General features: G+C 35.3%; 1 pseudogene across 1 annotated transcript; it reads left to right on the top strand.

Moving 5' to 3' along the window:
- Nucleotides 1–731: 731 nt before the first annotated feature.
- Nucleotides 732–2,635, top strand: LOC147551796 (protein PHLOEM PROTEIN 2-LIKE A10 pseudogene; annotated as a pseudogene). Its single transcript, XR_015236968.1, has one exon. The product of XR_015236968.1 is annotated as a protein PHLOEM PROTEIN 2-LIKE A10 pseudogene (transcript).
- The last annotated feature ends 7,175 nt before the right edge of the window (nucleotides 2,636–9,810 follow it).

Below are 9,810 nucleotides of genomic sequence, written 5' to 3' on the forward strand. Positions count from 1 at the left end.
TATATCACTCAAGTCGAAATTAATGATTGCCATATGGTATTGTTGGAAAGAAAGGCTCAAAAGTCTTTCAAAATATTAATCCCTCAATTGAAAGAGTTCTCTATCAAGCCAAATGGATGATAGCACAAATGATAAAAAGGAAACCTATAGAGAGTTCAACTTTGAATTCACACCCTTCGGAATATCAATTGTTCGATATATGTATAAAGTTTGATGCATCTTTTAAACGGACTACTGAAGATGCTGGAATTGCTTTTGTTGTATTTGATAATAAGTAAAAGCATTGTCGGAGAATCAAAGGGCATCCGATGTCGATCAATAGATGAAGGAGAGTCGATGGCACTTTTGTGGGCAGTTCGATGGGCCATCGACAAAGGAAAACGAAGTGTGCTTTTTTGTGGAGACTCCAAGAATGTTATAAACACGTTGAACCAAAACGATCGAAGAACATATCACTTACACTGGACAGCGGTTCATGTTTTGGATAAAATTAGGAGTCTTACTACTTCTTTTGTTAATGTAAAGTTTATGTATGTTAATCGATCCGTTAATATAAAAGCGGACAACTTGCTAAATGGTCGAGAACGCATAAAACGTCTAGATCATGGTTGTTCAAGCAAGTCTCTTCCAGCTGCAACAATCTCATATGTAACTTAAGTAATGTTTAATGACATTGCAGTTTTCATAAAAAAAAAAAAAAATATCTACTCGTGTCCTCTTTTTTTTTTGTTGAACTATCTACTTGTGTCCTCGTTAGCCAAAAATATTTATCAGATAGTTTTGTCAAATTTCAATTAAACAGCAGAAGCCCCACAAGAAACCTATCTCTTTCCTGAAACCGGTTTTAACGTCATTGATTATCTTCACGCCAGGTTCCTTTCTTTTTCTTTCTTCTTCTGCTATTAATTAAATTCTTAGTCAGGCATCCTCGTAATACACAAATCTATAGATAACATTTTCAATCATCAAAATTCACAAAACCCTAATACAAGAACTACTGTAAGTCGAAATCAAGAACCCTAGATTCTTCATATATGGATTTGCAAATTATGAAAAAGGGTTTGAATTTCTCTCGAAGAAGGAAAAAATGGATTTTGTTACTTGCTGCTTTTGGTGTTACTGGTTATACTGCTTATAAGGTTTATAATCTACCTTCTGTTGTGAAGAAGAGAAAGAGGTTAATCAAATTAATTGGTGCCCTAATTTCTGTTATAGAAGTAGTTGCTGATTCATCTGAGATGATTGGAGTTGTTTCTAAAGATTTGAAAGTGTTTCTTCAGTCTGATTCTGATGAAATTCCTAATAGTTTGAAACAAATTTCGAAAATTGCTAAATCAAATGAATTCTCAGAGTCTTTAATTAGGGTTTCACAAGCTTTAACTGTGGGAATTTTAAAAGGTTATAAATTGGGAAGTAAGAGTGATAATGATTCACAAACAAGTTATGGTTTTTCTGATCGTGTTATGGATAAGCTTTTCTCAAATGCTGGTTCTGGGTTTGTATCTGTTGTTGTTGGTAGCTTTGCTAGGAATCTGGTAATGGCGTTTTATGAATCTTTTGATGGTGTTAATGGGGAAGAACAAGGAAAAAGATCGAATCTTGGTTCGAGTTCCCCTGATATACCAAGATGGGTAGATGTTATTTGCAGCGGAAAATGCAGAGAGCTCGTTGCGGAGAGCATTCAAGTGTTCGTGAGCACCGCCGTTGCTGTTTATCTTGACAAGACAATGAGTATCAATCTTTATGACGAACTTTTTACTGGTTTGACTAATCCAAAGCATGAAACAAAAGTTAAAAACATCTTGGTTTCTCTCTGTAATGGAGCGGTAGAAACACTCATTAAAACATCTCACCAAGTGATTACGAGTCCGAATTCAAGTTCAAACATTAGTGGTAATTTATTAAAATCCTCACCGGTTTTTCGTAGAAGTGAAGATTTCGGTATGGATGAAGATGAAACTTTTGATAGAGAAGTAATAATGAAAGGTTATCGATCAAAGAGTTCTTCTATGTATGTTGAAGATAGTGGATGGTTAAGTAAGGTGTCATCTACTTTGGCGATTCCGAGCAATAGGGATCTTATTCTTGATGTTACTGGAAGGGTAACATTTGAAACTGTTAGATCGTTTTTGGATTTTATACTGTGGAAGGTACAAGATGGTGCAAGAAGAAGCTTCGACGTTGTTCAATTGGAAATTATTGAGAGGGGTTTAGATGTCATGAGATATATTACTGCGAAGTCTTCTGTTATCTTCACTGTATGCCTTGCTGTTTGTTTGCATCTCATGGATGGTGCCAGGGTTTTACTGCCAGCTTAACTATTGGATATTTGCTCATATGGGATTAATCTCAATACGGGTTTCTGTAATCAACAAGGTCAAAGTTGATAGCTTTGTAGTTTATTCAATCTCCAAACCTTAGCTAAATAAACGAGAACAGTACTTTGATAATGGAGTACTACCAATTAGACATCTGTAAGCTTTCTCCACTCTCTTTACTTTCCGTTATTCGTTGTTATCTGTTCGATTGATACAGATTTCTTTAAAATTCCGGGAGAAAGAAACATGAAATTATGTTATGTCTTGAGCTGAATAATGGAACCAAATCTTCTGCTCCTGAATGACTTTGCGGCGTATGAGCTATATTCTTCTACCCTTTTTGAAAACCTCTGAATAAATCTATGTGCTTGCGATTAGTTTTGACAATAAGATAGGAGTATAGGATTGCTTTATGAAATATGACATTTCTATAATACTTAGAGAAAAGAGGATTAAAATTTTCTCCTATGACTGACCGATTAGAATTTATTCGATTCATCAAGTAGATAAACGAGTTCTGCTCCTTTGTGATTGTATTGATGTGTATTTGATACAGGAACTTAAAACTATAAAATCCTGGCTTTAGTTGGGAATTATCTATAGAATTGATTTACGACTTTGATCAATGTGTTTAACGAAGTTGGGTACTTATTACGTGTTTAGCAGTGTGTGGATCGCTCAACCACCCAAGTAACTTGTGGGCCAGATCAATCGGGTGTAGAGCAAGCTGATCCTATGCATAAGCTTGTTACACAATAACTGCTTTAATAGTTTTGTAGCTATTATTTATAATTTTATGCATAATGTATGTCTAGATATGTATATAATTATATATACATAGTTGGACGGGTGATCGACCCCAAGTCAATATTAAGAAGATCCCGAGTTGATCCCTTCCCCAACTGCTCATGCCGTCACGCGTTATATATATGACGGAAATAAGCATCATCTTACCTGCGATTCATGAAAATATTGTTCTGTTACTTCTGTACTTCCTGAATAGTTCAGGGGATACAACATTTTGAGTGTATCTGATTATGTAAAGCTTTGAGAACACCGGTCATGGTCTCATGGCTGGAGCCAACTTAAGCATTTTTTACCACAAAACCCCTAAGATAGCTATGCTGAAATTATTGAATAACTCATCATAAACTATGCTTGACTCAGTTGACTTTGATTTAATAAGGGGACAACTCCATAAAGTCTTAAATACTAATAATTAGTAACTTGTGGACTACTAACAAAAATAATAGTTAAAGATCGAAAACCTAAACTGTCTTCTTCTTCTTAGTCTTATTCTTCGTTCTTCACTTATACTAAAAGTAAACTGTAGTTTCTATCATTTTTTTTTATCAAACCCTAGATGGATGAAGAAGACAAAATCTCTTCTTAGTCTTATTCTTCTTTCTTCACTTCTACTAAAAGTAAACTGTAGTTTCTACCATTTTTTTTATCAAACCCTAGATGGATGAAGAAGACAAAATCCCTCAATCTACACCAGAAGAAGTTTTTCCGGGCGTTTCTATAATAGGCATTAATGACATTGATGAGGTAAAACAGAACATAACTTGCGACGAAAATCTGGTAAAATCGGACAATTTTCCAGATTTTCGTAGCAACTTAGCTTCTGTTATGCCGTATTTTCGGAGAAAACCGACGAAAATATTGCATAACAGAAGCTAAGTTGCGACGAAAATCTGGCAAGTTTTCTGATTATGCCAGATTTTCGTCGCAAGTGATGTTCTGTTATGCCATATTTTTGCACAACCCGAATTACCAGATTCATCTTCCTCTTCTTCATCGTTTTCAAAGTCGGAACCAACAGATCCATCTTCGTCTTCCACATCTTCTCTAATTTTCTCTGCCATCAGTACCATCTTCTTCTTAATGGTTGGTTTTAGAGTTTTAGGGTTCTAACTTTTGTCTTTGGGGAGATTCTACAACAACTCCCTTGCCTTTGTTTGATGCCATAACCACCAATGCTTCTCCAAGGAGTTTCTCTCTCTAGAAATTTGGGTGATGATGAAGAACAAGTAATAGAAGAGATGAAGACTAAACTAACCTAGGGTTTATGGAGAAAGGGAGAGGTCATCAAATAATACATCTAATTCTAAGAGGACTTGAGTGAAAATAATAGAGAGTTGTCCCCTTAGAAACTGATGTCCATATAAAAATTTAATTTTTTTGTGTTGTCCACATAAGATAGTTGTCCATATAAGAAAAACGGTTGTCGCGTATTGGTCACCTTTTAGAATAGTCTTAAAAATGTTTATATAGCTTTTAGAATCCAAGATATCCTGATAATGATAGATATAAAATTTATTATTCATATTGGATTTCATTATTCTTGGGTTTCATGTCAAAACAGAAAATTATCACTATAGTGATTTAGTAATGAGCCTGTTTATTTTATTTTATTTTAGAGTTAATTTCTATATGGCCCCTACTTTGTGACCAGCTTCCTTTATGGCCCTCAAATTTCTGTAAATTCAAATATGACCCCCTATTTTCATGGAAATGTCATAACTACCCTTCCCATTAATATATTTTCAAAATAAAATTAAAAACAAAAACTTAAATTCCACCTCACTTCCCTCTCCACCACTCGTCTCTCTCCACGTCATCTCTCTCTCCAACTCACCTCTCTCTCTCTCTCTCTCTCTCCAAGTAAGCACTCTCTTCTCCGATGAAGGTTGTCGGCCGGAAAATTTTCCGGCCGGCGACCTTCAAACTTAAATTTTTTTTTCCCTCATCTCTCTCTCTCTAAAATTTCCGGCGAAGGGGGTTTCCCTTCGCCGAAATCTGGTCTGTTGAAGAACAGACCAGATCGGCCTGTTCTTCAACAGACCAGTTCGGTCTGTTCTTCAACAGACCAGTTCGGTCTGTTCTTCAACAGATCAGATTCCGGCGAAGGGAAAACCCCTTCGCCGGAATTTTCAGAAAGAGAGATAGAGATGAGTGAATTTTTTTTTTTTTTTTTTTTTTTTAGTTTGAAGGTCGCCGGAAGGAAAATTTTCCGGCCGGCAACCTTCATCAGAGAAGAGAGTGCTGACTTGGAGAGAGAGAGAGAGGTGAGTTGGAGAGAGAGGTGACGTGGAGAGAGATGAGTGGTGGAGAGGGAAGTGAGGTGGAATTTAGGTTTTTGTTTTTAATTTTATTTTGAAAATATATTAATGAGAAGGGTAGTTATGACATTTCCATGAAAATAAGGGGCCATATTTGAATTTACAGAAATTTAGGGGCCATAAAGGAAGCTGGTCACAAAGTAGGGGGGCATATAGGAATTAACTCCTTATTTTATAACATAGATGCTGAAAAGGTATCTGAAACAAGTTCCAAAAAGGTGATTAGTATTTTAAGTAATGAGATACTGAAAAGGTAATTATATCATTCTCTTAACACACAACTGTTAGACTGCACCTAAATAAACTACACATATACAAATTGACAAAAGAAGCCCCTTACATGCATGCACGCACAACCCTTAACATATCTTAGGTTTTCAAAGCCCAATCAACTTTAGGTAATGTTTGATTTTTCTTTTTTTTTTTTTTTGTTTGTTAAAATCTAATACTAGTTTTTAGATTAATCGAGTCCAATGAACTTACGATCAGTTTTTTCCGTAGTTATAATTTAATATTCTGAGAGACTATTTACCAACAACTTTAGATTTTTTCGCTTTTACTTTCAGTACGACCACCACCATTATCTTCTTTCTCTCTCTCCTTCCTGTCTAGATTTAAATTGGGGTTTTAGGAGAACCCGCCCAAGATTGCAGTTCTCCAGGAACTTCAATCTCGGGTTTATAGAGAGAGAGAGAGAGAAAAAGGGTATCGATGGTAGTGAAGAAGAGAGGAACGACAAGATAATTTTCCTTTTTAAGTTGGAAGTTGCCAGTAAACTGTACGCCCAAGTCCAAAAACAGAAAGAACATATAGGTAAGTACTTTTGAATAAAGGCAAAAACAGAAAAAAAAAAAAAATTAATCGTTAAGTTTGACTAACGTAAATATGATTATGAAATATTAGACAAATATAGACGTTATTTTTTCACCGGTCCTAGATTGGAGGTCAAAATTGTATTGGCCATAAATTTTATTATATAAGGTGTCTCACTGTCTCTGAACAGGGGTAGTGTGACCCTTGCCTTAAACCATTGGAATCAAGTGTTTTATTAATCTAATAGCTAGAAATTACCCTATACTGCAACATTAATAAGCTAGGTTGGAGTTGAAGACTTGGAGTGAGGTTAATCAACTTCAGCTTTCCAAGATCCATAGCCTCTTAAAAAAAATCCTCAAAAGGTGTAATATCCTGTCCAAAAAAACATGCCCCGCCAAAGGTGATGATCATTCTCTTAAAAAGCATCTGAATATTGTAGAGATCAATCTAAAAATACACAACAAAGATGGGTGGAAGTTCCAAAGAAACCAAAAAGGTTTTGAAACCCTAAAAGTCTTCCTTGCCAAAAAAAAAAAAGACATGTTTATATGCTAGATCGTGATCGTCTGAATAACAGGACAAGAAGAGAGGTAGAGGTGTGAAGGTAATATGGTCACTTTTACCTCTCTCTTTTTTTCCTCGGCTTCATATGATACAGTCAAGTAGGCAGATCTATTTTTATTGTCCGCAAACTATGTAAAGCTTAATTTGATTAATATATTTTAATTATCTTAGAAATGTTATATTGTTGATACAGCTGACAAATATATTTCACAAAACTTGAAGCAAAATAGGTAATAAAGTCGCTGGAAGGCATGGACATAAAGGTATCATTCTAAAAATTTGCTTAGACAAGATATGCCTAATTTACAAGATGGAGTATCTGTTGATACAGTCTTCAACCCACCACGTACTATGAGTACACTCACAAATAAATGTAGGAAAAATATTTGAATGGTGGCTCGAATTATAGGACAAATATTGTCGAATAACACCATTTAATGAGAGATGTGAGCAAGAGAGAAAACTATTGTTTTATGTGAAGCAACTAAAGAAACAACCAATCATTGGGGTATTTGAACCCTGAGTGTCCGGGAAAAACAGAATATTAGAGGGAAGAACGAGAGATCTTTTTGAACAACCTGTTATAATAGAAAAGTCCTATATCCTAAAATTAATTCTATGGTTGTTCTATTGGACATCATGGGTTTGTTACACAATTTTTTACATGTTATTCATGAGTTGTTGAGTTTCAATTCTCTTATAAAAAAATGGTTCAATTTGTGACTCGTCCAATGTATAAGCAGTGAGAGAGGTCTGTAAACAAACGACAACAGAGTGTCATCGCATTACATGTACACAGTACATATAAATACCAGTTCATCAAGAACACGCAAGAAAAACACTCCAACTTATCGATTTATAGACTGAGATGGCTTAGAACCAATATCATCATGTAGTTAATTGTTTTCAAGAAACATAATACCACCTAGAAGGGTTTCTTAAAGAATTCAATAAAATAGACAAAGTGTAAAGGTTAAGCAATTAGAGCAACATGAGATACTACCTACAAAGGTTGCATAAAAAAGATAACAGGGAAAACCATCAATGTGGGACTATATTATTACAAAAACAAGGTTTCTACTCTCACACCATATAATCAGTGTGCTAGGGTTTATTGTATTCCTGGGTGTAGATGTAATCTGTGTGAGCTACAAGTGTTCTTCTCATCATCAAGCATTCTTCTTCTTCTTCCTTAGCCCCTTCACAACTATTACTCTCTCCATCATCCATACTTACAGATATTACCTCTTGATCATGAACACCTTTATAATCCTGCTAATTACATTCACAATAATAAAACCAATTATCTCAGTACACCCACAGATTAAAAACAAATTAAACGACTATTTGGTAAATGAAGTACTACCAAATTATGTGAGTGTACATATATATAGAAAGAGAGAGGAGAGAGAGAGAGAGAGAGAGAGAGAGAGAGAGAGAGAGAGAGAGAGAGAGAGAGAGAGAGAGAGAGAGAGAGAGAGAGAGAGAGAGAGAGAGAGAGAGAGAGAGAGAGAGAGAGAGAGAGAGAGAGAGAGAGAGAGAGAGAGAGAGAGAGAGAGAGAGAGAGAGAGAGAGAGAGAGAGAGAGAGAGACTAGAGATAAAGAGAGAGGAAAATGTAGTCAATTAGTTACCTCACTATGTGTTGTTTGACTTTGATATAGAGCTCCTAGGGGAGCAGAGTAGCTTAGAGAGAAGAAGAAGAGGAAGAAGAGGAGTACTATCAAGAAAATGGTATTCAGTTTCTTCATTTTATCTCATTGATTTTCAAATACAATTAAGAGTTTGTGACCTATAGAAAGAGAATTGGAGAAGAAAGAAAGAAAGCAGATGGCTATATATATATATATAGAGAGAGAGAGAGAGAGAGAGAGGCACTAACAACAGGTGGGTTATTGTGACTCATTTTCAATTTTAATATGGGGGTAGTAGTGCATTAGGAATTGGCCTTCCATATAGGAAACAAGAAAATTTTGGGAGCCAGAAAATTTTAAGTGTGTTGTGAATCAATCTCACGTTAATGCTGAGATGGAGCGTGATGCTCCTCTTAAGAAGCTAAGCACCTTTCTCTAGTGAGGCATTTTAAAACTGTGAGGTTCAGGTGTGTCATCACGGACAATATCACAAGATGGAAATTATAGGTCATATTTTATTTTGTTCTCCCACTCCACCACAATTTATTCTCCATGCATGCAATGTGAGAAAAATCTAACATATGTGATCTCACATAGGTAAAGGTGTTTGTATGACTATCTGAAAGTGTAGGCAACTCATATAGTGATCTAATACGGTTTACTATTGACTTAAGGTATCAGAATGTCACATAGTAAATGTGTAAAGACTATTAGGCGATTTCTAATTTGATGAAGGACCAAATTAGAAAGAGATAAAATAGTTGAACTATTTATAGGGGACGTGATCCCCATTTGGACTTTTGCTTGATCTTTCTAAAATTTTGGTTAGGGTATGGCACCCCTTCATAAGAAAGGTTTCAAGGGGAAGAAAAACCAAATGGAAGATCATCAACCCAATCAAGTCAATTACTTCAGACTACGAATCAAAAAGTACGCTCATGTTTTCTTTAATCTCTTTAAATCAAATGGAGTTTATATCTATATTTATGTTTATTATTTGATTTAATTATGGTTTATGGTCAAATTTGCCAACATGCGACGATCACCGACAAACTACCGTTGCTAACAACTTATAATTCTTTTAGGTGGGTGATTTGGAGAAATAAAAAAAAATTATTCGAGGTGTAAAATTTTAAAAGGTGAAAAATAAAAAATATTAGCCAAACATACCCTTTCTTGTTGCAGGCATAGAGTCGTCGGTCGTCAACAACTTTCCTTCTCTTTCTATCTCTCTCTATTTCCTCTTTCTCTCTCTCTTTCCATCCCCCTCCTTGCTTCTCTCTTTCTTTCTTTTTGTAATTCCGACGAAGGAAGAGCCCCTTCACGGACTTAGAGAAAGAAAGAGAGATTAAAAA

Source organism: Eschscholzia californica, unplaced genomic scaffold (genome assembly GCF_041429995.1).
Source record: "Eschscholzia californica isolate CP2 unplaced genomic scaffold, dmEscCali1.0.p SCAF_3, whole genome shotgun sequence".
NCBI lineage: Eukaryota > Viridiplantae > Streptophyta > Magnoliopsida > Ranunculales > Papaveraceae > Eschscholzia > Eschscholzia californica.